This window comes from Lepisosteus oculatus, unplaced genomic scaffold, assembly GCF_040954835.1.
Source record: "Lepisosteus oculatus isolate fLepOcu1 unplaced genomic scaffold, fLepOcu1.hap2 HAP2_SCAFFOLD_64, whole genome shotgun sequence".
Lineage (NCBI taxonomy): Eukaryota > Metazoa > Chordata > Actinopteri > Semionotiformes > Lepisosteidae > Lepisosteus > Lepisosteus oculatus.
In genome coordinates this window covers 887,482-914,529 of record NW_027168193.1, presented here as the reverse complement: position 1 = coordinate 914,529, position 27,048 = coordinate 887,482, and the positions used below count along the sequence as shown (strand labels likewise).

Genomic DNA, 27,048 nt, shown 5'->3' with positions numbered 1-27,048 from the left:
TCATCATACTAATTATAGGTCCTGCCAGTCCTTCGAGGGAATCTTTGACTAGCTGAGTGGGGATGGGATCTAGCAAACAGGTGGTTTACTTTGTCTTACGTCTGTGTTCATGAGTTCACCATAAGAAGAAATCTGAACAGGAGTGGTGATCATGCGAGGTCACCACGGAGGAAACCACTGCTCTCCCCCCAAAAAAAACCACCACTGCCCCTCTCAAGTTTGCTAAAGACCACATGGATGTTCCACAACTCCTGGAACAATGTTCTGTGGACAGACGTGACAAAAGTTGAACTTGTTGGTAAATGTGCACAGCGTTATGTTTGGAGATAACAAAACACCGCATACCAACTCCAAAACCTCATCCCACCTGGGAAGCATGGCGGAGGCTGTACGGCTTGCAATCATCGAGGGACCGATGAATTCCGAGATGTATCAGGAAATTCTACAGCAGAATGTCAGGGTGTCTGCCTGTGATCTAAAACTCAAAAGACGCTGGGTCTTGCAACATGACAAAAACAAAGGAGTACATCAACAACAGAGTGGCTGAAACAGAAGAAATTCCGTATGTTGGGATGGCCAAGTAAGAGTCCTGACACACGCGCTTTCACTCATATGAGCTACACGGCTACCAAGATGATCTCAGGTGCGCCGAGCTGGTACGGAACATATTGAACTGATCGACGGCGAATTGTCTCTCAGACAGGCTTTTCACCTCTAAGCTCCCTGACTGACAGTGATCAGCTAGGTAGTAAAACAGTCAGCTGCTTCTAAGCCTTAAACAGCTGCATCTCGGCGCTTCCACGGAGAGATGATTTGAAAGCCGAACATCGCCCATTGGGAATACCTTACTATCACTAGTTTAAGAGACTCTTAAGGTCTTGCAGAGGTGCCTGTCTAATAGCATGCGCTTTGCAAGCTATAGGTGTTTAGGCTGAGGCAGAATGCCTGTTAACAAAATGTTTTTCTAAAGGGGCCTCGCACTCTTTTCCAAGCAATGGTCACCATCCCCACCGAGTGTCACAATGTAGTCATGTCCTAGGACATCACCTGTTAGTCTCCATTTGTCTGCCACCAACACTTTAGGTTACGGGGTCACAACCGCACCCCGGAGACCAGAGGAGCTGTTGGCGTTCTGGCGGCGCAGATTGGGCTGAAGGTGGGGCGCTTGAATCTCGCTGTTGGAGGCCGTCTGAAACTGACCCAAGCCTTTCCCTTGAATTAAATGTAAATAAGAAATGAACCCCAGATGCACATGGAATCAATCACGTGTTTCCTTTGAGCCGTTTCAGAGACTGCTCCAGAGTTTACCTTGCACAGATGCGCAAAGATTAATGATGGGGGTGCACGCTTCCAGGCGTCTTACAACTGTAGGGACTGATTAGAGACAATTCGTAGCTTGTGCTCATTTCCCTCTATTCCCCGTGTTGCAGTGGTAGGATGACTTAAATTCCTGCTTCGACACGTAACGGGATTATAATCAAGTGCAGGAGCTGAGGGCTTTAGTTTTGTTTCGTTTTCCATGGCGTTCGTAAGCGCGCAAATCAAAGGCAATTCCTGCGTCTAACACGAATGTAAATGCTTTTGAAAGTGCAGTGTGGTGCAGCTTGTAAAATCCTTGTCCACATTTTTGGTTTGTTGATGTTTTTTCTGTCTGCCAAAGTTGCATTTTGACATCCGGACTGGGGGACTTTATCATTTGAACGTGAAGCCAGCCTTAAACCCTCTGAGGCGTGTCTGTCTGCCGGCACGAATCTTGTGAAAGGTATTTTTTTTAACGGAGAGCAACTTGAAAAAGGTTTCCGCAGCCACCTCGCAGTCCGTGTTTGATTATAGGAGGAATGCGGCGGCGAAAAGCTCGCATTTGTCGTGCTCGAGTGGTTAAGGCGATGGGCTCGAAATGCATTGGGGCTTCCCCGCGCAGGTTCGAAACCTGCCGACTCCGGCGTCTGCCGCACGTCGCCTTGTGCCTGCGCGGCAGAGGCGAAGTGCCGCTTCTCCTTTCCTGGTACTATAAAAACGCTAAATCGCTTGGCCCCGCTGCCATGGAAAGCAATTCTTCAGATAACCACACATTTTGCGTTCGCACCTCTGGTGCTCTACTTATGCCTTTGAAAACCTAATGAATAAAGCTGTAAGAACCGACACGATGTGTAGGTGCTCTTAAAGCACGCAGTAAAGAACTGTTAACAGCAAGGGTTTCAGTGGGTTAACTGAGGAGAAGGCGTGATCGCTAATTGTTGACTTTTTATTTGGTGTTAGAAACACTCTTACTGTGCATGACGTGCAACAAATGTAGCCACAGAAATTGCATCACGCTTTCATGTATGCTATTGCAGACACCAACGTTGCCTAGATAGAAAACCGAAATAGCCGTGGGTTTGCTTGCTGGTCTGAAGGATCTCTCTTCGAATCTCTATCATTTGTCAATGGAAGTAAAAGGCGCTGCAATCTGATACGTTCAGAATCAAACCCGCAGCTGTTGTTCGACATTATTTCTTGACTAATTACAACTGAGTGTCGCATGAGCAGTTACATAAACTTGTCTGGTATATTTGAACACCAATGCCGTTCTTCAATTAAAACTAACAGTACATTGTCAGGGACATTCAGTTCTATACAAACAAGAGACAGACAAGAGAATATTTCTACCGTTCATATGGACTACGTGTTGACTTACTGATCGGAATAATTGAAAGGTTCCGGCTCATAGCCGATGCAGTGCGTGCTAATTAGAACAGCAACGCTGAGCTCTCAGCACCGTACTGAGCCCAGGTGTTTTTCTAAAGCTGTCAGGTGCAGTTCATTTACATGAAGGAAATCTCTTACTGGGTACGATTACAATGCAGGAAGTAGCACAGACTACATAGGGAGTAGCCCGATGCGTTTAAAAACGACCCGAGCCAGGCAGGAGTCGAACCTGCAATCTCCTGATCCGTAGTCAGACACGTTAGCCATTGCGCCACTGGCCCTGGTGTGACACTGCAGGACTGTAACCCAGTGAGATCAGCACTGCAACTAGTAAAATATTACCCCCGGTCCATTCTTTTCCAAAAGTGAGAAACACCTGTTTTCTACATTTTGTCTGTTTTAAAACCATATCTCTTTAAACCAAACCAAGAGTTTGTCTTTTGCACTGATATTCTGATTCATTTCGATTTCAAAGAAAAAAAAAACATAATCTTCCAAAGCATCATAAAATTGTCCATTCTTCCAGACTCTACTTCTCTCTTGTAGTAGTACAGCAGACCTTTCCAGGTGAGCAGATCACAGAGTCCGAAATATGCTTCCTCCATCAAGCAAAGTACCTGAACATGACTCTGTCTTCATAAAAGCGCCCCTGTAATAAAGAAATTAAATCCGAAATCAAGAGGGCAGTTGCCTACTGAAGTTCAAGAAGTCATCAATTTTAACCTAGCAACACATTAAAGGCTGCATCTATACAAGTACGATTCTAGAAATGCTCACCAGATTACGTTTTAAGAAGGAACTGTGCCTCAGGTTCCGCCGAGATCTTAACTTGGATGGCAGGATTCAGAGTCCGGAGTGCGGACTGATGGCGCACGGAGGGTCCACATACTGTGGATCCCTCAGTTTTCTTCCGCGTGTTTAAACCGCCAGCGTGTGACTCCCCTGTCCCCGTGACCTCATTGCTCTGCTCTCGCCTCTGTGCAGCTGAGCCCGACTCATGGTAAAGTGGAAAACAATATGCCCTCAACGTGGGATTTACTCTGGATCGAGGATAGATGTCACCTTTTTATCGTTGAACAGGATGTATGTGATGTGGCGACTAGGTTCAATTTTGTATCCTCTTTAAAAGATTAAGGACTGGGGTGAGCGTGATTTACCACCCTTTCAGCTAAGAACCTGACATGAGCACCGTTTAAGCTGCATAGACTCGGTCGTTTAACTCTTCTCCATTAGCAGGGTTAAGGGTAAAGAAAAAAACATTGCTGACTTCTTTTTTTTTTTGCCAGCCGCGAGCGCTGATTAGCAAGGTTTGTATTTCATGTTTTGCAAGTTGCATCCATTTTAAGAAAAACAAGTCGTTCAAGACAGGAAATGAATGCTTGCATTTAATTAAGGCTAGACGTAGGCAGTTGTCCATAATGACCAGTTCTGTTCGAGAAGACAGAACAAAAAAGGCACCGCTGGGATTCGGATGCAGGGTCTCCTGTTTACTAGACAGGCGCCTTAAGCAACTAAGCCACAGCGCCCCAGGAGAGCTGTCCTTTTGCAGCCACTTGGACACACCACTCAGACACATCTGCATTCGGTGTGTGCTCCGCCTGCTCGCCGAGCAACTTGCCACCTTTACATACAATAGCAACATCAACACCAAGAGAAAGGGTGACAAATGGCTTTTATCTGGAACTTTTCATGTCCAAGGAGCGCAATGTGCTTTCTGTGTACAACAGGGCCACTGAACTCCACACTGGCCACTGAACCACAGCAGTGGCTTGCTGGCTTGACATCTCCCAAGGAAAATGTTGAAATCGCACATGGAACAGGAAAATGACCCTCGAGTACGAGGGAAAAAAAAGAAAAAGATCATCTGGAGCGCGCCAACCCATGTCCGGACAGCCAAGATCCCTCGACGAGGTGGCCGAGTGGTTAAGGCGATGGACTGCTAATCCGTTGTGCTCTGCACGCATGGGTTCGAATCCCATCCTCGTCGCGCTCCATGTCTGACACGTGTGCCCGTTTGGCGTTGGCCCTCCTGTCGTTTGCTCCGGTTCTAGAGCCGTGCATTTTCTAGCGGTGGCTGAACATGGTATAGTAGGCTAACGTCGGTATCGAGCAGTAACAGTAACGGTATTTACGTGCCGCTGCTGCCAATTGGCTCTGGCTTGAGACCGCATTTTCACTTACTTGCAACGCAAACGGAGAAAGCGATTTTTGACAGTCTCTCGAGAGACTGCGCTAGGTGTTTAGGGATAGACTGTGAGTTCCCCCTGGGATGGTGGCCTCTCAAATAGTTTGTGATTCCTCTAGACGTTTATACAGTAGAAGCCTGCTTCGTGGCTTAAATCCAAGCTAAGGAAACGAGTTAGATGTCTGATGCAGAACTGCGAATTCAATGAAGGGGAACACTACAGTACATTGCACTGTATGTGTGAGGAAAGCTGCCCCCTTCAGTCCCTTGTCGACCGAACAGAGGACTGTAAAGGATACCGCCAAGAAACTTAAGGATGCTGGTTGGAATCCAGCTCCAAAGAAGCCCCTTTGGGTGTTATGTCATCAAAAAGTAAGAACAGCGAATCTCCCTTTGATCAAAAGTGCAACAGAGCTGTTTTCCGTGGAGCAGGTTTCAGACCCGTAGACCTGTTTTATTTGTAGGGCAGGGCGCATTCCCAAACGCGAATCTCAAAGTGCTTTGGGCGGAGTAGCGGTGAGGCTTATTAATAAGAAAGAATTAAGTGTTTCTGAGCTTTCACAAATTAGGCCTCATCTCTCTGTTCATCTCTGTGGTGCAGCCACAGAGAAACTATTCATGCAGGCTGATTTAAGGTTTCCCTTGATAAGGGACAGCTCCCAAAGGGGGATGCACTTAGCTAAGCCTGGCTATCATGATCAATGGTCATCCATTGGCGCCTATCTGTCTAGGGAGTGCCAGATGGACATCTGGACTGCATTCCTAAGTGTCAGGAGTAAGTGACTCATATCTCACCTTGATCAACCAATCAGGGACTGGTAGGGCCGAGTAACCCACGTGGGACTCTGATGCCCATGGAACTTTCAGCCAATCAACGAGCTGAAGTTCCTCCAGGTAAAAACAGGCAACACAGAGAGCCTGAGAGATTCAGTGGGAATTCAGTAGAGATTTCTGTGGAGTTTTCTAAAGGGAATTCAAAGGAGAATTCCAGGGCAGGACAGCCCAGGAGCAGAAGGCTCCCAAGGGCAGGACATTCTCACAGCGCGCCTCCTGACCATCCTAAGACTCAGCCCGGACAACCACGGAACGGCCAGTGTGTCCGAGTGCCAGAACTTTCCTTTGTTCTAAGAGTCTAGAGCGGAGGTTGCCAGAGAGTAACCAGAGGATCCACCCGAGGTTAGCACCAGCAGCAGGCCTCGTGAACAGGTCGGAACTGTGGACAGTTGAATCACTATTCAGAACTAGCTCTTCATCAGGAACGAACCGGTCTTCTTCTTGACTTGCTGGGACCCACAGTCATCTTTTCTCCTGTGCACAAACTTTGCTAGTTAAAGCCAACACTAACTAGCCGGTCAGTGAGCATCAGCAGGGCACCGTCGCAACCCGCACAGCACAGCCTGGCACCTAGACAGAGAGCGCGGATTGGACAGCAACAAGCCTGCAACTGTTTCTTTGTGCCCGCAGGAGATCTGAATCCCCAGAGATTGGATGAGTATTCAACTTCACTGCATTACTGCTCGAGAATTCAATTGTTATCCCAACCAGTTGATATCAATTTAATTCCTAAGAGTTATGTACTTGTTTTCAGTATCTAATGTAGAAGTTATAACCAGGTTCATTTATGAAATGGTCTAAATGAATGATATACTGAACGTATGTCCTCTTGATATGTGTAACACTTTGTAACTGACTGAATATATACCTTTTGTATTCTGATAACCCTCTCGATAAGATCTGTTCGTTTTACATGCATATTCTATGTATTGTAACGCCCTCGCCTGGTGGTAAGGAGGAAGCGCCCCTAGGCGCTCGTAGTACCGCTGGGCATGCTGGGAGTGGTAGCCGGAGTGCGGCCTACGCGAGAGAAGCTCGCCCCAAACCCAAAGTCCGTCAAGGCTCTCTGCGCCCTGTGGGAGGCCTTGGAGGTAAAGGACGGGGTGCTGCGCCAGGGGTGGCGGGTACCCTCCAGTGGCGAGGTACGGTGGCGGCTGATGGTGCCTTGGTCGCTCCGCGGGGCGGTGCTCCGAGCAGTGCATGGCCAGCCGGGCGTGGGGCACTTTGGCGGTAAAAAAACCCTGCAGCGCCTCCGAGGCCATTTTTATTGGGGTCTTTGCCACCGGGACGTGGAGCGGTACTGCCGAACGTGTGCAGTGTGCGTGGCGCAGAAGGGTCCCCCCGAGCGCTCTCGGGCCCCCCTCCAACAACACCAGGTGGGGGCTCCTATGGAGCGGGTGGGGGTGGACGTTTTGGGCCCGTTTCCGCGCACCGAGGCCGGGAACCTCTACGTCTTGGTGGCCATGGATTATTTTATGAAGTGGCCCGAGGCCTACGCCCTCCCGGACCAGAGTGCCCCCACGGTGGCCGATGCACTGCTGGAGGGGATGTTTGCCAGGCTGGGGGTGCCGGAGGAGTTACATAGTGACCAGGGGCGTAACTTCAAGTCCCAGGTCTTCGCCAGAGTGTGCCAGCGCCTGGGGATCACTAAGACGCGGACCACACCGCTGCATCCCCAGAGCAACGGGTTGGTGGAGCGGTTTAATCGTACGCTCACCACCCAGCTGGCCACCCTGGTGTCCCGGCACCAACGGGACTGGGACCGCCACCTCCCCCTTGCGCTCTGGGCGTATAGGACCGCGGTCCAGGAATCCACCAGGTGCACCCCGGCCTCACTCATGCTGGGCCGGGAAATGTGAACCCCGGTGGACCTGGTCTTCGGCCCGCCGCCCGGAGACTGGTCGGCACTGCTGGCTGGTCCGGCAGAAGCGGCACTACGACCTGCGCTGCAGGGGGCCTGCCTTCCAGCCCGGGGACTCGGTTTGGGTGTACAACCCGCGCCGCCGCAAATGCCTCAGCCCTAAGCTGGCGCCGTCGTGGGAGGGGCCCGCTGAGGTACTCTGGGTGGTGGGCGAGGTCTGCTACCGTGTCAGGTTGCGAACACGGGGGAGAGTGGTGGTCCTGCACCGAGACCGCCTGGCCCCCTACCGGGCTCGGGAGGAGGAGCCGTGTGGGGAGGCTCTAGAGGACCAGCCGGGGCTGGAGCCGGCCGATAGTGGGGCGTCCGTGGGTCGCCAGCCGTCACCGTGGCGCAGCGGCTGCTCACGCAGGGTTCCACAGCAGTTAGCCGAGTACGAGTACAGCCTGAGGGGGGTGTTCGACGTCGGCGAGACGCCAGACGCTTCAGGTTTTTAAGGAGTAAGAGTGCAGGGGGTCTAAACCTGCGATCCAGTGTGTTGAAGTATTTCACAACACTACCCCTAGCACATCTGGAAATAAATCCTCATAATGATTATTGCCCTGGGCATGTACCAAAAAATCACTGAGCATATATATATATATCACTGTGTTGAAGCTAGAGACACAGAATAAGTGCAAACACATCCTAAATACAGTGTTCCTGCACCTTTGACCTCATCCAGAATGTATCGTTTTTTGAAAGGGATTGCTGTCAGAATGCACAACTGAATCCCAAACAGAATCTCTAGTCAAATATGATCATTTGTGAAACAGGCAAATGAGTCTCTCAGGTGCCCATTACTCATTTTCAGACACAATTATGCAATACTTTCACCATGCGTTGAGCAAAAGTGATTAAAGATACCAGAGGTAAGGTTTAAAAGTGATTCTGAGGTGCAACACATCAGCGATACAGCTAGGCATCTGAAATGCGGGGTTTGAGAGCCCTTCAGGGAACACCGTACCCTAAAGGTACCAAAAGTCCACTAGTATAAGCATTAAGTCACTGTCACCCCTGTTACAATGTGATTGCTACATATCTTCATTTCTTTGGTTTTTAAGGAGTAAGAGTGCAGGGGGTCTAAATCTGCGATCCAGTGTGTTGAAGTATTTCACAACACTACCTGTAGCCCGACTGGAAATAAATCCTCATTCTGATTATTGACTTGGGCATGTACCAATAAATCACTGAGCATATATATATATATCACTGTGTTGAAGCTAGAGACCTTTATGTAATATTATGATGCTAAAATGTCATTTTCACATATATTAATGTAATAAATGATTGCTTATGCTTTATAAACAAATCTAATTAAAATAAAAGCTTACGTTTTGTATTTATCTTGTACCATAGAACATGATTTGCTTTGTATTTCAAGCCCACAAAGTGTCCAACTGACGCACTACATGATATAAGGAAGATTATCACATGCATATCGGTATTATCTTTCTTATGAAAATGCATTCCTTTCATTACCTTTTACTTTTTAAAATGAACTCAAATTGTGTATAATGTAATAATTTAAGTAGAATAGATTCTAATAATATAATGATCCAGTGTGTTGCACTACTTCACTGCTTCACTGCTCTATGCCGTCTGGAAATAAATCCTCAGACTGCTTACTGCCCTGGGCATGTACCAATAAATTACAGGAGCACATCTATATATCACTGCGATGAAGCAGGAGACACACAATCACTGCAAACACATCCTAAATACATTGTTCCAGCACCTTTGACCTCATCCAGTACGTATCATTTCTTGAAAGGGATTGCTGTCCGAATGCACATCTGAATCCCAAACAGAATCTCTAGTAAAATACGATCATTTGTGAAACAGGTAAATGACGGTCTCAGGGGCCCATTCCTCATTCTCAAGACATATCTATGCAGTACGTACACCATGCATTGAGCAATAGGGATTAAAGACACCACAGGTAAGGTTAGATGTCATTCTGACTATATTCTAAAATATTGGACTCATATTCTTATGATGGCAGTCACTTATGATAGTGACAGAGACGCTGTGTTGTAAAAGGGCGCTGTCTTTTGGATGAGATGTAAAACAGAGGTCACAGCGAGCTGAAAAACACGTTTTGAAAAGTGTGCTTTTCCTGCCCCAGAATTTAAATGGGGGTGACCAAAGTTGCCCAAACGTGTTTATTTCTGCTGAAAAACCTGTTTTGACAACTTCTGCACAGTGGGGTTAAGGGCTGACTCAGTGGGCTCTAATGAGCCAGGCAGTTACATTGGGATTCCAAGGTTTGAAAAAACACGTTTATTTCGAGCTGAAAAACAAGTTTTGAAAAGTGTGCTTTTCCTACCCCAGAAGTTAAATGGGGGTGACCAAAGTTGCCCAAACATGTTTATTTCTCTGTCACTATGCTGGGGAATTGGGACCCGCACAGACCTCAGGGTGAATGCCCCCCCGCCGGCACCATTAACACCGCTTCCAGCTGGAAGCTTTGTTTTTCCCTGTAGCTCACCCTCATCCGGGTACTGACCTGGCTCACACCTGCTTAGCTTCAGTGATTTTTCAGTTGCGAGTTGCAAGGGGATGCAAGTGATGGAGCCGCTCGCTGCAAAAGCTACTGCATTGGCCAGGAATCGAACCCGAGCCTCCCACGTGGCAGGCAAGAATTCTACCACTGAGCCACCAATGCTCGGTGCCTGGGCTTTCAAAAAAGACGCTTTTTTGGTGCTCTGTGCAAAACGCGTCGACATCTGCTTCCAGCTGCAAAATGCCATTCGCGGACACTGAAGAACTTATTTCCAAGGCAGCGGGTACAAGCGATTGGGTGTTTTAAAACCACCAGGAACAGCAAAGAGGCGCGCTTCTTTGCTTGCGCCAGAACACACCGACTGGAGGCGGACAACGTAGTCGGCAGGATTCGAACCTGCGTGGGGAGACCCCAATGGATTTCTAGTCCATCGCCTTAACCACTCGGCCACGACTACAGCAAGCCCTGCTGCCGCTGCGTTCTTGCTACAATCTTACCTGGATCGCGAGGCGCCGGCGGAAGCCTATTTCAAAGTCGTTCTCCGTTTCAAAAAAACATTTCCAAAATACAAGCCTTGCAGACAGACACACCTCAGAGGACTTAAGGGTGGCTTCATGTCGGAATGATAAAGTCTCCCCGTCCGGACAAGAAAATGCCACTTTGTTACACACAAAAAAAGACTTTCAGAGGCTTCCCGGATGTTTCCACCAGATTAAAATATTCACCGATGCAATGTCCATTCTGGAAGTCTGGTTGAAGCGGTTGAAGCGGTTTAGTCGGGATTTGTTCACCATCTCTGTTGCGCGTGAGTTTTATTTTCAGGTCTACGCCATTCAGTAGTCCCAGTGGGCAAAAGACGTATAATATACGTCTATTAAACGCATACCTTAGACGTCTAAAAGTGGTCTACAATTCGTCTAGAATGAAATTCTAATATACGTCTAAAGTTATACGTCAATTATACGTCTATGTTTAGACGTTCATTATACATAAATGGTTGGAGTTCTATTATACGGATAAATTTAGAGGACTATTATACATATATGGTTGGAGTTCCGGATAACTTTAGAGGTCTATTATACGGATAACTTTAGAGGACTATTATACGTATATGGTTAGAGGTCTATTATACGGATAACATTAGAGGTCTATTATACGTATATGGGTAGAGGTCTATTATACATCAAAGATAGATTTTATAGGCGTAGAAACAAGTAAACCAAGCCAATGATTAGGTTTAGAAATGTATTCTGAAAATACACATTCACACCTGAAACATATGTATTTCAAATTATACATGGTATACAATCAATCAACAATCAACATATGGGCAATAATCATAAAAAACACAACTAGTCTTAAACTTCAGCTACAAATTCTGGTAACATGGCAATATACAGTATAGTAATGACAAACACAAAACTAATTACTTTAACACACTAACTCAAAACCACATTTTGATTCAAATATACATTTTAAAATGTACAACTTCTATATTTCCAAGAAAAAAAAATATTTCAATGGAAGTTAAGACAATTTTTGTCCACTATTTGCAAACCCTGTCTAATTGTCCTAATAGTTAGAACCAAAAACCTATTATTTTCAGTGTCCAGATCTCCTGGCCCCCTGCCTTGCATATGCATTCTTCAAGTAACACATTGCGTGCTCCTTTATTTCTTTTTCTGTTGATGTAGGGTGGGACTTCAGCACCGCAGCTAGGAGAAAATTGTATAATATTACTTCCCAAATAAATGATGATTAATATCTTCTTTAGTATAATCTAAAAAATGAACGGTTTACTAAGCTCAAAGCTGAAATAAATGTATAAAATTTGGCTTGCATCATAGCAGTTGAGCAATAAAGTCTGTCCTAATTAAAGAGTACCCAAAGTTTGAAAGTACAACATAGAATAAGAATAAGAGAAACGGCAAAACGATTTTGTGTCATCTTCCCCATTCACACTATTTTATGTGCCATTTTTTGCTTATTCACATACTATTTTAATCAAAATAATATTAAGAAAGATCTGTATGTATTCAGATAGTATTATTATTGTTCATACTTACTCGTCAAAAGAGGATTGCTGAGATATTTGCAGATATACTTCTACGTTTGAAAAACGTGTCCAAAATGGTGACCAACGAATACTAGCAATGCATTGTGGTATATAACCGGAAAATATGCTGGGTTCGATATTTTCTCAACGTATGCGTTTATTAATGTTGTCGATATTATGGTTGAAATTTAACATTGATAATACATCGCGGCTATGTGCCCCCTGCTATGAGCTGATGTGCAATTTTAACGCATGCAGTTAGTAAGGATCGGTCACTGTTGTATAGTATTATATATAATGACATTATGGAATAGGATGGGGACAGGCCTGGCATCACGGGGGGAGGGGGGAATGTCGCCCCTTCAGTTTTGGGCAAAAAGATTTACCTAACTTAATTTGCGCCCTAAAAAAATAGTTGTACTTTGTCAATGGTCAGACAACACTAAATGACAGGAACAGTCACTCAGTCTGTTTGATGGGCAGGAGGGCTATCCGTCCAGGAACTGCACATATCAGTGTCGTTATTGAGTGTCAACATTACGATCCTGTTTGCTCAGGTGGACCGATTCCTTGCAGTAGTTTATCATTATACTTAAAATCGTTATATAACTAGGACTAGTTATAGCAGTCTGTGCTTTCTGTTGGTTTTACAACATTTTTTTCTTAACGATTCAGAACATCCATGTAGCTGCAAAAATGAACGCTTATGGTACTTTTCGCTCCAGGCAATACAAACTGTGAGAGTGACGAAAAATGTGAAACTGAACTTCATCGCAAATACCAGATTGCTAGTCGTTATCTTCTATCATGAAGCACTAGTCAATGGCATAGCTGCGAGATTTCATTTGGGTAGCTGCACCGTACAGCTCCGTTTCAACCGAAATATCATCCCCCCCTCAGAATTTCAGACGCCCCCCTACAGATTTTTCCCCGGGCACCGCGCACTGATGGGGGATGGGGTGTCCAGGAAATGGTATCAACTTTTGTCAAGAAAATAAAAATAGAAACTCTATAGGCACTCAAACATTTTACTGTTTTTTTTCAGGCAGGTGGCAAGACCCCCTCAGCAAAACCCTTGTATGCCAAGCTGTGGGCATTGATTCGTCGAATATACGTATATTTACTGCGAAAATATGGCTATACGTATATATACGTCGCCTCGACGTATAATCAACGTCGAATTGCAACCGTAAAATCGACGACATGAATAAACGCATATATAACGTCGAAAACACGTCTAACACAGTGCCTGAGGCTTTTTACTGTATGTATCGTGTGTGCCGCAACTAGGAGTATACGGCACTCTGCACAGTGTACGAAGTAAATTATTTTCGCAGCAATTAATTTACACGTGTATAATAAATATAGTAAATATAATAAATTAATTACTGCGAAAATAATTTACCGTATTTTCGCCGTAAATATACGTATATTCGACGAATCAATGCCCACTTGGGTAGTTTGTCCTGAAAAAACAGGTCTGCATGAATGTGACCCAGGAGCTCCAGTTTTCGACTTTGTGTTGTGTATGGTGCTCTTTTTTGGAACCCCTGATTGGGACCATCCAAAATTGTGGACTCGTGTTGACTGGCTGTGTCTTTGTAAAAGAGCCCTGTTGAATACTGCGTCTTCAGCGTCTCGTCACTGTAGTTCAGGACAGACTCTATAAAGGCTCTGTAAGGATAGCAGTTGTTGCTCTGGCTGATCAATCGGTCTCCTACGGTGATGTCAACCTGGCTGAAGATGGCTGTGATGGGGTAATTCACCAGACTCACACGGGCTGCCGCATCAATGTCCTGACCGTCTGCTTCTGTTATTTTACAGGTCAAATAGAGCAGGGTGTTGTTTAAATCTAAATAATCTTCTCCGTTGCCGGCGACGTAGAACTCCAGAGGTGCGTTTTCTGTTAGGGCTGTGAGGGGTGGAACATCTATGTAAAAGCTTTTCTCGATGCTTGTTTGGGTAGGCGCTAATTGAAATATGTCCAGCTCCGACTTGGCGCATTCTGCAGACCCGCCGTGAACAAAAGCCATATTTAAAATATGTCTCGTTTCATGTCTTGTTGATTGTGGTGTGTCACGCCCTTCTTGGTCGACCTGAAGCTTTTATGAGTTGACTGTCTGCGCTTAGCCGTTCTTTTATCAGGTTTCGGAGGCCCCCGACGGTGAGATGATGACGTCTGTCTTTTTCTCTTGACAACCCTGCGGATGTATGCTAGACCCGAACCTTCCTGCTGATGTGCATCCACCTTAAACATGGCAGCGATTGTAACGTTGCTGACCACGTCTTTGGCGATGTTTTTAGCCGCCGATGCCATGTACAGCTTAGCTTTTTCAAACCCGCGTTTCAGAAAAGGCAGGCTTTTCTAAATAGCACTCTGAAAATACCCCCGATACCCGCGCCGTACTGAACCGGTAGCCCTGAAAATCCTGGTAATCCATAACAGCCTGTTGTTTGTAGTAGTGCGTATACAGAGAAGGATCCCCGTAGCTCTTGATGACCGTCATCCTTTTAGATGTTTGTCGCTTTCACAGGTCTGAAATGCAGCTTGACGATGACCTTTCCAAATGCAAATGACACGTGTTCGTTTTGATCCGTCTTTATTTCAATAGTGATGTTGTTAAAATGGTCGATGCTCACCGGCACGTAATGGGGTTTGTCGTACAATACTGTGACGAATTCACCATCCACGCCTCTAAAGGGCACACAACACAAAATTGGTGCGTAGACGTCGCCTATTAACTGGTGTTCTATGATATCGGTGTATATATACATGGTGTTAAATCTGCCAGTCATATCGACGGGGTGCGGTGATTTTACACCCACGACACCCGACTTGAAACCCAACATCCTCGCCAGGCGGTTATGCACCTGTATAACAATCCGTTTATCACTAACAATCCTTACCGACCGGCTAATGGGGTTGTACTTAAGACTTACAGCCGTTAACTTGGATTTTTCCACAGCCGTTTCATTGCAGTTTCATTTCATGCCAAGAGCTGCTCGATGTTGCTGTAGTACCCTCTCGGTAAGATACAGGTCCATATAGTCTTGAGCTCATCACTGACGAACAGAAAAACTTTGTCTTCATCAAAAGTGTGTAGTGCATGTGGATAGTGCAGCTCGACCAGGCCCACTTCCCAGCTCCCGTCCAGGGCAATCGCCTTTGCCAGATGCTCTGTGAAGCACGCATTGGTGTTCTTTGGAAACATCTTTGAGGATGAATTACTGGTGGCATTTTTCACCACCTCTATATGTCTCGGAGCTCGGAAGCCTTTACCCAACTATTGAATTTATCGCTCCAGCCGCGCCACTTTACCAAAAGCTGTTTGTTTTTGCCACGACCCCTGGCTGCTAAAATCGTTTGGATGCGGTAGACGTTCTCAACATCAGGGTTTATCTTCTGTAGCTCTTCTGCATAGAAGGAGCCCTTAATATCGTCGCCTGCGTAGTCCTGCAGTTTGTAATAGGGTCTCAGAGCCGAGGTCCGCTCTTTGACAATGAAAATGCGCCGGCTTGTGCAGAGTATAAGCAGCCTGGCCGGACAACCACTCGGCCACCCGGCCGCGGCTGGCGCTGCTCACACCCCGGGATCTCGCGGCCCTCACCAGACTCCCCGCGCCGACGTAACTACCCGATTCCCTAGGTTTATAATAGAGCGCACTCAACCCCGCTGCAGACATGGTCCCCTTCCAAACCAATACACACTTTCACACACCTAAAGCGAGGGATGTGCCACCATGGGGCTTTGGGACCTTGAGGCTCCGGACCGACCGGCCGGGGGGGAAGACGGGAGTTCCGACCCTTAACGACACACCATTGGCTCCTGAGTCAATAGAGTCATGATGTTTATGGCTGACATCATTTCACATTGGTGAATTTTAAGCTAAGAAATAAAAACATTTACAATGAAGATACCATTGCTTAATTTTAAATGCCTTTAAAAAATAAATACCTCCTGAGAATAATTTGCCACTCCCAGATCCTTGGTAAGGTACTGTTTGAATCCAATCAGGAGAGGAGCATCCAGGGAGTGCTTTCTATAGAGTCCAGCTTGAGCCACTCTCTTCCGGAGAGCCTGCTGATACTTTTTAACTACTCAGGGCCTGTAAGGATATAAAACACCGGTTTAAACATTTTATACCTATAAGACAAATAAGAATTTTAGTAAAAAATAGATACATCTGAAAAATAAAAAGTCTTACTGCTGATAGAATTCTTCAGAGCTCACATCTTCCCCTTCCTTATCCGCTTCTGTTTCAGTTTCTAGAGCAGCCTCTGGCATCTCTTCCTCCTGGACAGCGGCCTCTTGTTCAGGGCCGCTGGAATGCAGGTAGATTCTTTTCAACATGCTTTTACATAATATGTTGTAACAATGATTTCAAAAAGAAACTACAGAAGCCTTACAGATTAAAAATATCTCACCTTGCCAATGTGTCTTCAGGCTTCCCATGTACAAAAAGGCCCAAGGACTCTAGCAGTCTTAAAACCACTATCCTGTTTGCCTCACCAGACACGATCTCTATTCTGTGGTAATCCACGATGACCTCGTTCTTCAGGTGATTCATCATGTCCTCCCTCGCCTGTTGAGAGGCCATCCTGATCTCTTCTGCCGTGGCGTGCTTCATACACGCCCTCTTCAAGTGAGCAGGAAGCTGATCAAAAGTATTCAGGCACATCTTGCACACCAGAGGAATCCTCGCGGGTTTCCTTTGAAAATAAATAATACCATCTGTGTATAGAAACAAGCTAAGACTGATTTCTTAAATTATCCTTAATTTTCTCTCTCATAGTTTGAGCATAATGATTTTATTGCATTTATATAAGAATTGCTCATTGCTCCAAAATAAATAATGGTTTCATAAAAAAGTCAACACTTACTTGGTCTCAGTCACAGACTTTCCAATAGAAGCCATTGTGGAGTTCAGCAACTGCAGGTCCTAGAAGTGGGAAAGGAATTTTAAAAGAGAAATTGAATTACAATACAGAAGGAATGGCTGAGGGATCACTGAAATATATATATACACAATTTCCAAAGACTGAGTCCATATAGAAACAACTACCTTTCATTTTCAGTATAAGAAAAAAAAACATTATCTTCCAAAGCATCATAAAATTGTCCCTTCTTCCAGACCCTACTTCTCTCTTGTAGTAGTACAGCAGACCTTTCCAGGTGAGCAGATCACAGAGTCCGAAATGAGCTTCCTCCATCAAGCAAAGTACCTGAGCATGACTCTGTCTTCATAAAAGCGTCCCTGTAATAAAGAAATTAAATCCGAAATCAAGAGGGCAGTTGCCTACTGAAATACAAGAAGTCATCAATTTTAACCTAGCAACACATTAAAGGCTGCATCTATACAAGTACGATTCTAGAAATGCTCACCAGATTACGTTTTAAGAAGGAACTGCGCCTCAGGTTCCGCCGAGATCTTAACTCGGATGGCAGGATTCAGAGTCCGGAGTGCGGACTGATGGCGCACGGAGGGTCCACATACTGTGGATCCCTCAGTGATCTTCCGCGTATTCAAACCGCCAGCGTGTGACTCCCCCGTCCCCGTGACCTCATTGCTCTGCTCTCTCCTCTGTGCAGCCGAGCCCGACGCACGGTAAAGTGAAAAAAAAGATGCCCTCAACGTGAGATTTACTCTGGAGCGAGGATAGATGTTACCTTTTTATCATTGAACAGGATGTATGTGATGTGGCGACTAGGTTCAATTTTGTATCCTCTTTAAAAGATTAAGGACTGGGGTGAGCGTGATTTACCACCCTTTCAGCTAAGAACCCGACTTGCGCACCGTTTAAGCTGCATAGACTCGGTCGATTAACTCGTCTCCGTTAGCAGGGTTAAGGTTAAAGAAAAAAAACATTGCTGACTTCTTTTTTTTTGCTAGCCGCTAGCGCTGATTAGCAAGGTTTGTATTTCATGTTTTGCAAGTTGCATCCATTTTAAGAAAAACAAGTCGCGTTAAAGATTGGAAATGAATACTTGCAAGTCTAGCCGTAGGCGGTTGTCCATAAGGACCAGTTCTGTTTGAGAAGACAGAACAAAGAAAGCACCGCTGAGATTTGAACCCAGGATCTCCTGTTTACTAGGCAGGCACTTCAACCAACTAAGCCACGGAGCCCCAGGAGCACTGTCCTTTTGCAGCCACTTGGACACACCACTCAGACACATCTGCATTCGGTGTGTGCTCCGCCTGCTCGCTGAGCAAGTTGCCACATTTACATACAATAGCAACATCGACACCAAGAGAAAGGATGACAAATGGCTTTTATCTGGAACTTTTCATGTCCAAGGAGCTCAATGTGCTTTCTGTGTACAACAGGGCCACTGAACTCCACACTGGCCACTGAACCACAGCAGTGGCTTGCTGGCTTGACATCTCCCAAGGAAAATGTTGAAATCGCATGTGGAACAGGAAAATGACCCTCGAGTACGAGGGAAAAAAAAGAAAAAGATCATCTGGAGCGCGCCAACCCATGTCCGGACAGCCCAGTTTCGTCGACAAGGTGGCTGAGTGGTTAAGGCGATGGACTGCTAATCCATTGTGCTCTGCAGGCATGGGTTCCCATTCTCATCGCTCTCCATGTCTGACACGTGTGCCTGTTCGATGTTGGCCCTCCTGTCGTTTGCTCCGGTGCTAGAGCTGTAAATTTTCTAGCGGTGGCTGAACATGGTATAGTAGGCCAACGTCGGTATCGAGCAGTGACAGTAACAGTACTTACTGCGCCCCATAAGAAATCGTTTGTCCCTGTTCAAAAGAGATTGTGCGATGTCCTGTGGGGTTTGCAAAGCAAACCTTTGACAGTTTGAAAAGAGGAATTTATTCTGCTTCCTGTGCGTGCAGTAGTTACAAAGTTGAACGTCTTTACACGATCTGCTGAAGTTTTCAGTGGGCGGGCTTTGTCAGATGGCTTGGAAAAATGCAGTGTTTCGGCTCGGGAAACATCATGAGCAGTGTCCTGCATGTTTTCTGTGTATAGCTGTCTTTTAACGCATACAGAATTCATTCGAAATCATTGATTTCTCCAATTAACAAGGGTCCCTTTTTGAACCTGCCAGAAGCATTCTTTCAATGTAACAGATTTACTCCGGGGAAAGGCAGCATGACATTGAGAGTAGCTCAAGCTTTCAGCACCTGTATCGGACTGCGTGCATGCAGACACCGCTCAGAATCCCCTGTAAGATTCTCCTTCAATTCCGTTTTGCAGTGCTTTAGCTCTTTCAAAAGGCTTCGCTTTGCTAGTCACAATCCAAGGCTCATGACAGCATTTAAAACCAATCGCCACTGCGTCGGCCGGGAATCGAACCCGGGTCAACTGCTTGGAAGGCAGCTATGCTCACCACTATACCACCAACGCACGCCCACAGGAGCCCTGCAGGACACCACCAGAGAATGCTCACGATTTCGGAAGCTGTCTCCGGGACGTGCTGATTCCACACATCCTGAATAAATCATGATATTGTTAGTTGCTGTAGCTAGACGTTCAAATGAGTTTCATGGCCAGATGGACTGTTTCTTCCAGCGGTATAGTATTGCAGTGAGACAGCACGATGCCTGCAAGACTATGTCACGCTAAACGCCACAGATTGTGTTTGTCCGTTCGTGTCAGTCGTCCTGCAGCCACGGGAAGTGGGACACAAACATGCTGCAATGCTTTCAAGACGTTAGGATTTGTTTGTGTAACATCCGAGAAGAGTACTTGTGGCTTGAATGTGAACTGTACGTGCCCGCCCCCTTTCCTCAGTAGTGCATGAGTTCCTCCCGGCATGCCCTTCGTCATTGTTCTGTCATCTTGTATTTAAAGGGTTGTATTTCTGCTGCTGAAAATAAGCAACGGTTTTCTCACAACTCCCTTTGTTCCCAACGGAGCCCTTGTCTGTCATGAAATTCTTCAAAACCTCAAGCTAGAAGAAGAAGAAGACGACAAATATGAAGCGTTACCGCAAGGACATGCCATGAGACGATCGATAACGATTTCCATAGGATCCCCGCGGTTGCCTGGCAACCGTCAGCTTTGCGCAGTGGCAGTATCGTAGCCTGTGAGGTTTAGCCAAGGTGCGATTATTGCTAGTTGAAAACTTTTCCCAATACCCCGCTTCCGCCGGTTTGAAATACAATCGGCGAAAGCGATTTTTGACAGTCTCGTCAGAGACTGAGCAAGGTGTTTAAAGACAGATTTGGTCATGGTGACATCATGGTAGAAAGAAACGAGCTTGTTACGTCTCAACAGAAACGCTCTTTAGCTCTTTCAGCGTTATGCAGAGAACAGCGTCTGTCGAGATCACTTTTGAGTCAGCGCGAAACGCTGTGTGCTGTCAGTTTGATTTCATATTGCTCGTAGCGGCGCCCGGCTTTTGTCTGTCAAACGTTAGGTTGCACTTCTTCATGCTACATCGTCGGCATGAATGGAGCTTTTTAAACGTCTGTACTTACTGCGCCCCATAAGAAATCGTTTCCCTGTAGCTCACCCTCATCCGGGTACTGACCTGGCTCACACCTGCTTAGCTTCAGTGGGTTTTCAGTTGCGAGTTGCAAGGGGATGCAAGTGATGGAGCCGCTCGCTGCAAAAGCCACTGTATTGGCCGGGAATCGAACCCGAGCCTCCCGCGTGGCAGGCGAGAATTCTACCACTGAACCACCAATGCTCAATACCCGGGCCTTCAAAAAAGACGCTTTTTTGGTGCTCTGTGCAAAACGCGTTGACATCTGCTTCCAGCTGCAAAATGCCATTCGCGGACGCTGAAGAACTTATTTCCAAGGCAGCGGGTACAAGCGATTGGGTGTTTTAAAACCACCAGGAACAGCAAAGAGGCGCGCTTCTTTGCTTGCGCCGAAACACACCGACTGGAGGCGGACAACGTAGTCGGCAGGATTCGAACCTGCGCGGGGAGACCCCAATGGATTTCTAGTCCATCGCCTTAACCAACCGGCCATGACTACAGAAAGCCCCACCGCCGCTGCATTCTTGCTACAATCTTACCTGGATCGCGAGGCGCTGGCAGAAGCCTATTTCAAAGTCGTTCTCCGTTTCAAAAAAACATTTCCAAAATACAAGCCTTGCAGACAGACAAGCCTCAGAGGACTTAAGGGTGGCTTCATGTCGGAATGATAAAGTCTCCCCGTCCGGACATGAAAATGCCACTTTGTTACACACAAAAAAAGAATCAACAACAGAGAAATGCCCACAAGCATTTGAAAAGCCGCACCACGTCGCACTTGAAATAGCTCTTACGTTAGTGATAGACGCAGGAATCGCCTTTCTATTTACGCTCTTACCAACGCGATGGAAAGCAAAACAAAGCAAAGCAGAGCAAAACAAAACGAACAAACAAAAACCCTCACGTCCCGCACTTGCATATAACGTCGTTACGTGCCCAAGCGGTATTGTACGTCATCCTAGCACTGCACCCCGGGGCGTACGGTATATGGGAACGAGCACACGCCAGGAATCGTCTCGAATCACTCCCTACAGCTGTAAGGCGCCTTGAAGCATGCACCCCCAACATTCTTTTTTGCGCATCTGTGAAAGGTAAACTCTTGAGCAAACTCTGAACCAGCTCAAAGGAAACTAATCTGATTAGATGTTACTTGGAGTCATCATTTAAGGGACCCTTGTTAATTGGAGAAATCAAGGATTTCGAATGAGTTCTGTGTGCGTTAAAAGACAGCTATACACAGAAAACATGCAGGACACTGCTCATGATGTTTCCCGAGCCGAAACACAGTGCGTTTTCCCAAGCCATCTGACAAAGCCCACCCACTGAAAACTGTAGCAGATCGTGTGAAGACGTTCAACTTTGTAACTACTGCACGTTCAGGAAGAAGAATAAATTCCTCTTTTCAAACTGTCAAAGGTTTGCTTTGCGAATGGTGCAGGACATCGCACAATCTCTTTTGAACGGGGACAAACGATTTCTTATGGGGCGCAGTAAGTACAGACGTTTAAAAAGCTCCACTCATGCCAATGATGCAGCATGAAGAAGCGCAACCTAAAGTTTGCATTCCTAGCACTGTTGCAACCTAGCACTATTGCATTCCCTGCATCAGTAGCTAAAAGAATATCATTTACGACTCATGTTAATGCAGTTTCAGAAACCAGACTGAAATTTCTCAAGTATATTATTTGAATCCAGATACGATTGACATTGGGCAACAACTATTCTCTCAAGACTTTTAGATTGAAATGGGACCTTTGAGACAGGCCTGTAGTTGTTAAGAACTTGTGGATCCAAATTTGACTTCTTAAGGAGCGGTCTAACAACCGCTACCTTAAATTGATCAGGTACAACGCCTGACGCAAGCGATGCATTCATCATACTAATTATAGGTCCTGCCAGTCCTTCAAGGGAATCTTTGACTAGCTGAGTGGGGATGGGATCTAGCGAACAGGTGGTTGACTTTGTCTTACGTCTGTGTTCATGAGTCCACCATAAGAAGAAATCTGAACAGGAGTGGTGATCATGCGAGGTCACCACGGAGGAAACCACTGCTCTCCCCCCCAAAAAAACCACCCTGCCCCTCTCAAGTTTGCTAAAGACCACATGGATGTTCCACAGCAACTCCTGGAACAATGTTCTGTGGACAGACGTGACAAAGGTTGAACTTGTTGGTAAATGTGCACAGCGTTATGTTTGGAGATAACAAAACACTGCATACCAACTCCAAAACCTCATCCCACCTGGGAAGCATGGCGGAGGCTGTATGGCTTGCAATCATCGAGAATCACCCAGGCTCACCCAGCATCTCCTGTTTACTAGGCAGGCGCTTTAACCAACTAAGCCACGGTGCCCCAGGAGTGCCGTCCTTTTGCAGCCACTTGGACACACCACTCAGACACATCTGCATTCGGTGTGTGCTCCGCCTGCTCGCTGAGCAAGTTGCCACCTTTACATACAATAGCAACATCGACACCAAGAGAAAGGATGACAAATGGCTTTTATCTGGAACTTTTCATGTCCAAGGAGCTCAATGTGCTTTCTGTGTACAACAGGGCCACTGAACTCCACACTGGCCACTGAAGCACAGCAGTGGCTTGCTGGCTTGACATCTCCCAAGGAATATGTTGAAATCGCATGTGGAACAGGAAAATGACCCTCGAGTACGAGGGAAAAAAAAGAAAAAGATCATCTGGAGCGCGCCAACTCATGTCCGGACAGCCCAGTTTCCTTGACGAGGCGATGGCAATGGACTGTTAATCCACTGTGCTCTGCACGCATGAGTTCGAATCCCATCCTAGTCGCTCTCCATGTCTGACACGTGTGCCCGTTCGACATTGGCCCTCCTGTCGTTTGCTCCGGTACTAGAGCCGAACATTTTCTAGCGGTGGCTGAACATGGTATCGAGCGTAGGCTAACGTCGGTATCGAGCAGTAACAGTATTTACGTTCCGCTGCTGCCAAGTGGCTCTGGGTTGAGATTGCGTTTTCACTTACTTGCAACGCAAACGGAGAAATCGATTTTTGACAGTCTTTCGAGAGACTGCGCTAGGTGTTTAGGCATAGACTTTGTCAGTTCCCCCTGGGATGATGGCCTCTCAAATAGTTTGTGATTCCTCTAGACGTTTATACAGTAGAAGCCTGCTTCGTGGCTTAAATCCAAGCTAAGGAAACGAGTTAGCGGTCTGTTACGACCCCAAGTGTCTAGGGGTAAAGGGGTGTATCATTTAGGATAATTCTTTTGGAAGCAGGGGGATTCTGGTGAGGGACTAGGAAGCGTGATAAGGGTAAGGAACTAGAGTGGTGCCAAAGAAAAGAAAATAAACAAAATGGAGCTGGCTAGGACAGTGAGGGAAAGCTAATCTGACTACAAAAGAAACCCCGAAACACACGGTCTTCGGCGTCTTCAACACCCTAGCTAACCTGCACTGACTACCCAAAACCATACAAGACAAATGGCACTCACCCGTACTAAACTAGCGTACTAATACAAAGTCAACTAAGTGTGTAAAGTGTACCCAACAACCTAAACTAACCTTATATACAAAAGTTCACACAAAAACACAAGTGAACCAGGAATACAAATAAGGGAAAACAAGAGTAATAAACAGGAGCAGGGTACAAAAGATCACAAAAGTTGAACATGTAACACTGGGGCAAGGGAATGACAAAACAAGGAAGAACACACAAACAAATGAAAGTACAAAGAAACTAATGTAAACCAACAAAACAACAAAGCCGAAGCTGTACGAAAATACACAAACACAAAGCAAAACAAACCAACAAACGAAGCCGAAGCAATAACAAGAAGCAAAGCGAAGCAAAGCGAAAACCAAAACCGAACGGGACCGAATTCAAACGAAAGGCCTCTTCTTTCTGAAAGCCTCCATGTTATATAGTGAATAAGATGTGTTCTGATTGGCTGAGGGCTGTTTGATGATGACATCATATTGAAACAGTGGTGTGATGGTTGGCCAATGGGGAAGGGAGAACAATCAAGGGTCAACAGTGTGGACATAACAGAAAAAACACACACAGAACACTCTCTGGGACGTAACACCCCCACCCATAAAAACAAACATCTAATGTTTGGACAATGAAGACAAAACCAATCAAACAATATGCTATACTCTACCCCCAGCCAGGTCATTTCCAAGAATAAGAGTTACCCCTTTAACAGGTAGCGAAGGACGTACCCCAACTCTAACAAATCCAGTTACTAAACCACATTGTAGATGTACACAGTGTAAAGGCACTTTCATAAAACCCATTTCGATGCCTTGAACTAATACACTCGAACCACAGAAAGATTTATCAGATAAAGGCAGTGCATCCACAACAATAAATGACTGGGCTGCTCCAGTATCTCTTAATATTTTAATTGTTTTCTGGTCTTCTGGTTTACCTGTTAGCGAAACGAATCCTTCCATAATAAATGGTTCATAACTAGGGTCAGGGAGACTGTTTTCACTAGACAAAGGAATAGCAGAACGGGAAACAGTCTTAACAAACCCAGCACTCTTAGGTTGTTGCTGTTGCTGCTGCTTACGTTTTAGGGCCAAACAATCTGCAATTATATGACCTCTCTTGTGACAATAAAAACATTCACGCTCCTCTTTAGAACGTGAGGAACTAGTTTTTACTGGGGGAGACTGAGACTGGGAACTTAGAGTAGACAAAGTCTTCTCCGCACGCACAGACATGAAAACATTCTTATGAGTGAGCACGAACTCATCTGCCAAAACAGCGGCTTGCGATAAAGTAGTTACTTTTTGCTCATTCAAATACACAACAATGCGTTCAGGCAAACAGTTCTTAAATTCCTCTAAGAGCATTAACTCACACAATGAGTTAAAGTCACTCACTTTACTGGCTACAACCCATTTATCAAAGAGAGTGCCCTTCTCTCTAGCAAATTCAACAAATGTCTGGTCTGACACTTTACGATGATTTCTGAAGCGTTGTCTATAAGCCTCAGGAACTAATTCATAAGCCTGTAAGATAGCAGCTTTCACAGTATTGTAATTCAAACTTTCTTCTAAAGAAAGTGTAGAACAAACTTCCTGAGCTTTGCCCACTAATCTACACTGCAAAAGCAGTGACCAAACCTCCTTAGGCCAACGAAGTGATGTGGCAATTCGCTCGAATGCACCAAAGTACGAATCAACTTCCGTCTCCCTAAACAGAGGAACTAAAGCAATGTGCTTACTTACATCAAAGGTGGTAGAGAGTGGATCTTGCAAAGGAGACACGCTAGAGGCCTCGGAGTGGGTCGGCTGCACAGCAGGAGCATTCTTTCGTGCTTCTAGCTCAAGCTGTCGGAGCTTAACCTCTTTCTCCGCCTCGATCTCCATCTTACGAATTGCAAGGCGCAATTCAAATTCTGCCTGGCGTACTTGGGCTTTTTCCTGCGCCTCCATGTGCAAGCGGGCCAAATGAACTTTCAGACGAGTATTGCTTTTTGACCCGGTGGAGACCGGAGAGAACGGTTCAAAGGGAGGCAAGGTGGCCTTGACCTCAGCCTCCACTAAGTCTTCAGCCACCCCCTGCACCTCGTCCTGTTCTTCCACCACCATAGCAGGTTTAGCACCAGCCCCAGGAGAACCGGCGTACCTGCTCGTTAATGCAATGACCTCTAACTCTACCAACCTATCCATCACAGCTCTCTTGACGTCCCTTTTAAGAGCTTGCGTCGAAACCTGAATCTGGAAGTAATCAGCAATTTGGAGCAATTCGTCCTTCCTACACTTATCCAGCTGCTCAAAGGAAGGTTCCTCCACAAACTTTCGCAAATCAAAAGTAGCCATAACTACAGTACCTTGCCAAAACACAATCCACAAATCAAAATCCTGTACCAACACCAAAATTCTGCAACACAAAAAAAAATCCTTAGGACGGGAATTTGATATCCCGGACGACCCCCAATAATGTTACGACCCCAAGTGTCCAGGGGAAAAGGGGTGTAACATTTAGGATAATTCTTTTGGAAGCAGATGGGTTTTGGTGAGGGACTAGGAAGCGTGATAAGGGTAAGGAACTAGAGTGGTGCCAAAGAAAAGAAAATAACAAACAAAATGGAGCTGGCTGGGACAGTGAGGGAAAGCTAATCCGACAACAAAAGAAAACCAGAAACACACGGTCTTCTGCGTCTTCAACACCCTAGTTAACCTGCACTGACTACCCAAAACCATACAAGACAAATGGCACTCACCCGTACTAAACTAGTGTACTAATACAAAATTAACTAAGTGTGTAAGTGTACCCAACAACCTAAACTAACCTTATATACAAAAGTTCACACAAAAACACAAGTGAACCAGGAATACAAATAAGGAAAAACAAGAGTAATCAACAGGACAGGGTACAAAAGAACACATAAGTTGAACATGTAACACTTGGGCAAGGTAAAGACAAATCAAGGATGAACACACAAACAAACGAAA

General features: G+C 45.8%; 6 non-coding genes across 6 annotated transcripts; 2 read left to right on the top strand and 4 right to left on the bottom strand.

Moving 5' to 3' along the window:
• Positions 1 to 2,896: 2,896 nt before the first annotated feature.
• trnar-acg (transfer RNA arginine (anticodon ACG)) lies at positions 2,897 to 2,969 on the bottom strand. The gene has a single exon. It is a non-coding gene; the product is annotated as a tRNA-Arg (tRNA).
• Positions 2,970 to 4,593: 1,624 nt separating this feature from the next.
• On the top strand, positions 4,594 to 4,675 carry trnas-gcu (transfer RNA serine (anticodon GCU)). Its single transcript has one exon. It is a non-coding gene; the product is annotated as a tRNA-Ser (tRNA).
• Positions 4,676 to 10,485: 5,810 nt separating this feature from the next.
• On the bottom strand, positions 10,486 to 10,567 carry trnas-aga (transfer RNA serine (anticodon AGA)). The gene has a single exon. It is a non-coding gene; the product is annotated as a tRNA-Ser (tRNA).
• Positions 10,568 to 19,456: 8,889 nt separating this feature from the next.
• On the bottom strand, positions 19,457 to 19,528 carry trnag-ucc (transfer RNA glycine (anticodon UCC)). The gene has a single exon. It is a non-coding gene; the product is annotated as a tRNA-Gly (tRNA).
• A 653-nt stretch (positions 19,529 to 20,181) lies between these two features.
• Positions 20,182 to 20,323, top strand: LOC138232886 (U4 spliceosomal RNA). The gene has a single exon (XR_011187328.1). It is a non-coding gene; the product is annotated as a U4 spliceosomal RNA (small nuclear RNA).
• Positions 20,324 to 20,745: 422 nt separating this feature from the next.
• trnag-gcc (transfer RNA glycine (anticodon GCC)) lies at positions 20,746 to 20,816 on the bottom strand. The gene has a single exon. It is a non-coding gene; the product is annotated as a tRNA-Gly (tRNA).
• Positions 20,817 to 27,048: the final 6,232 nt, after the last annotated feature.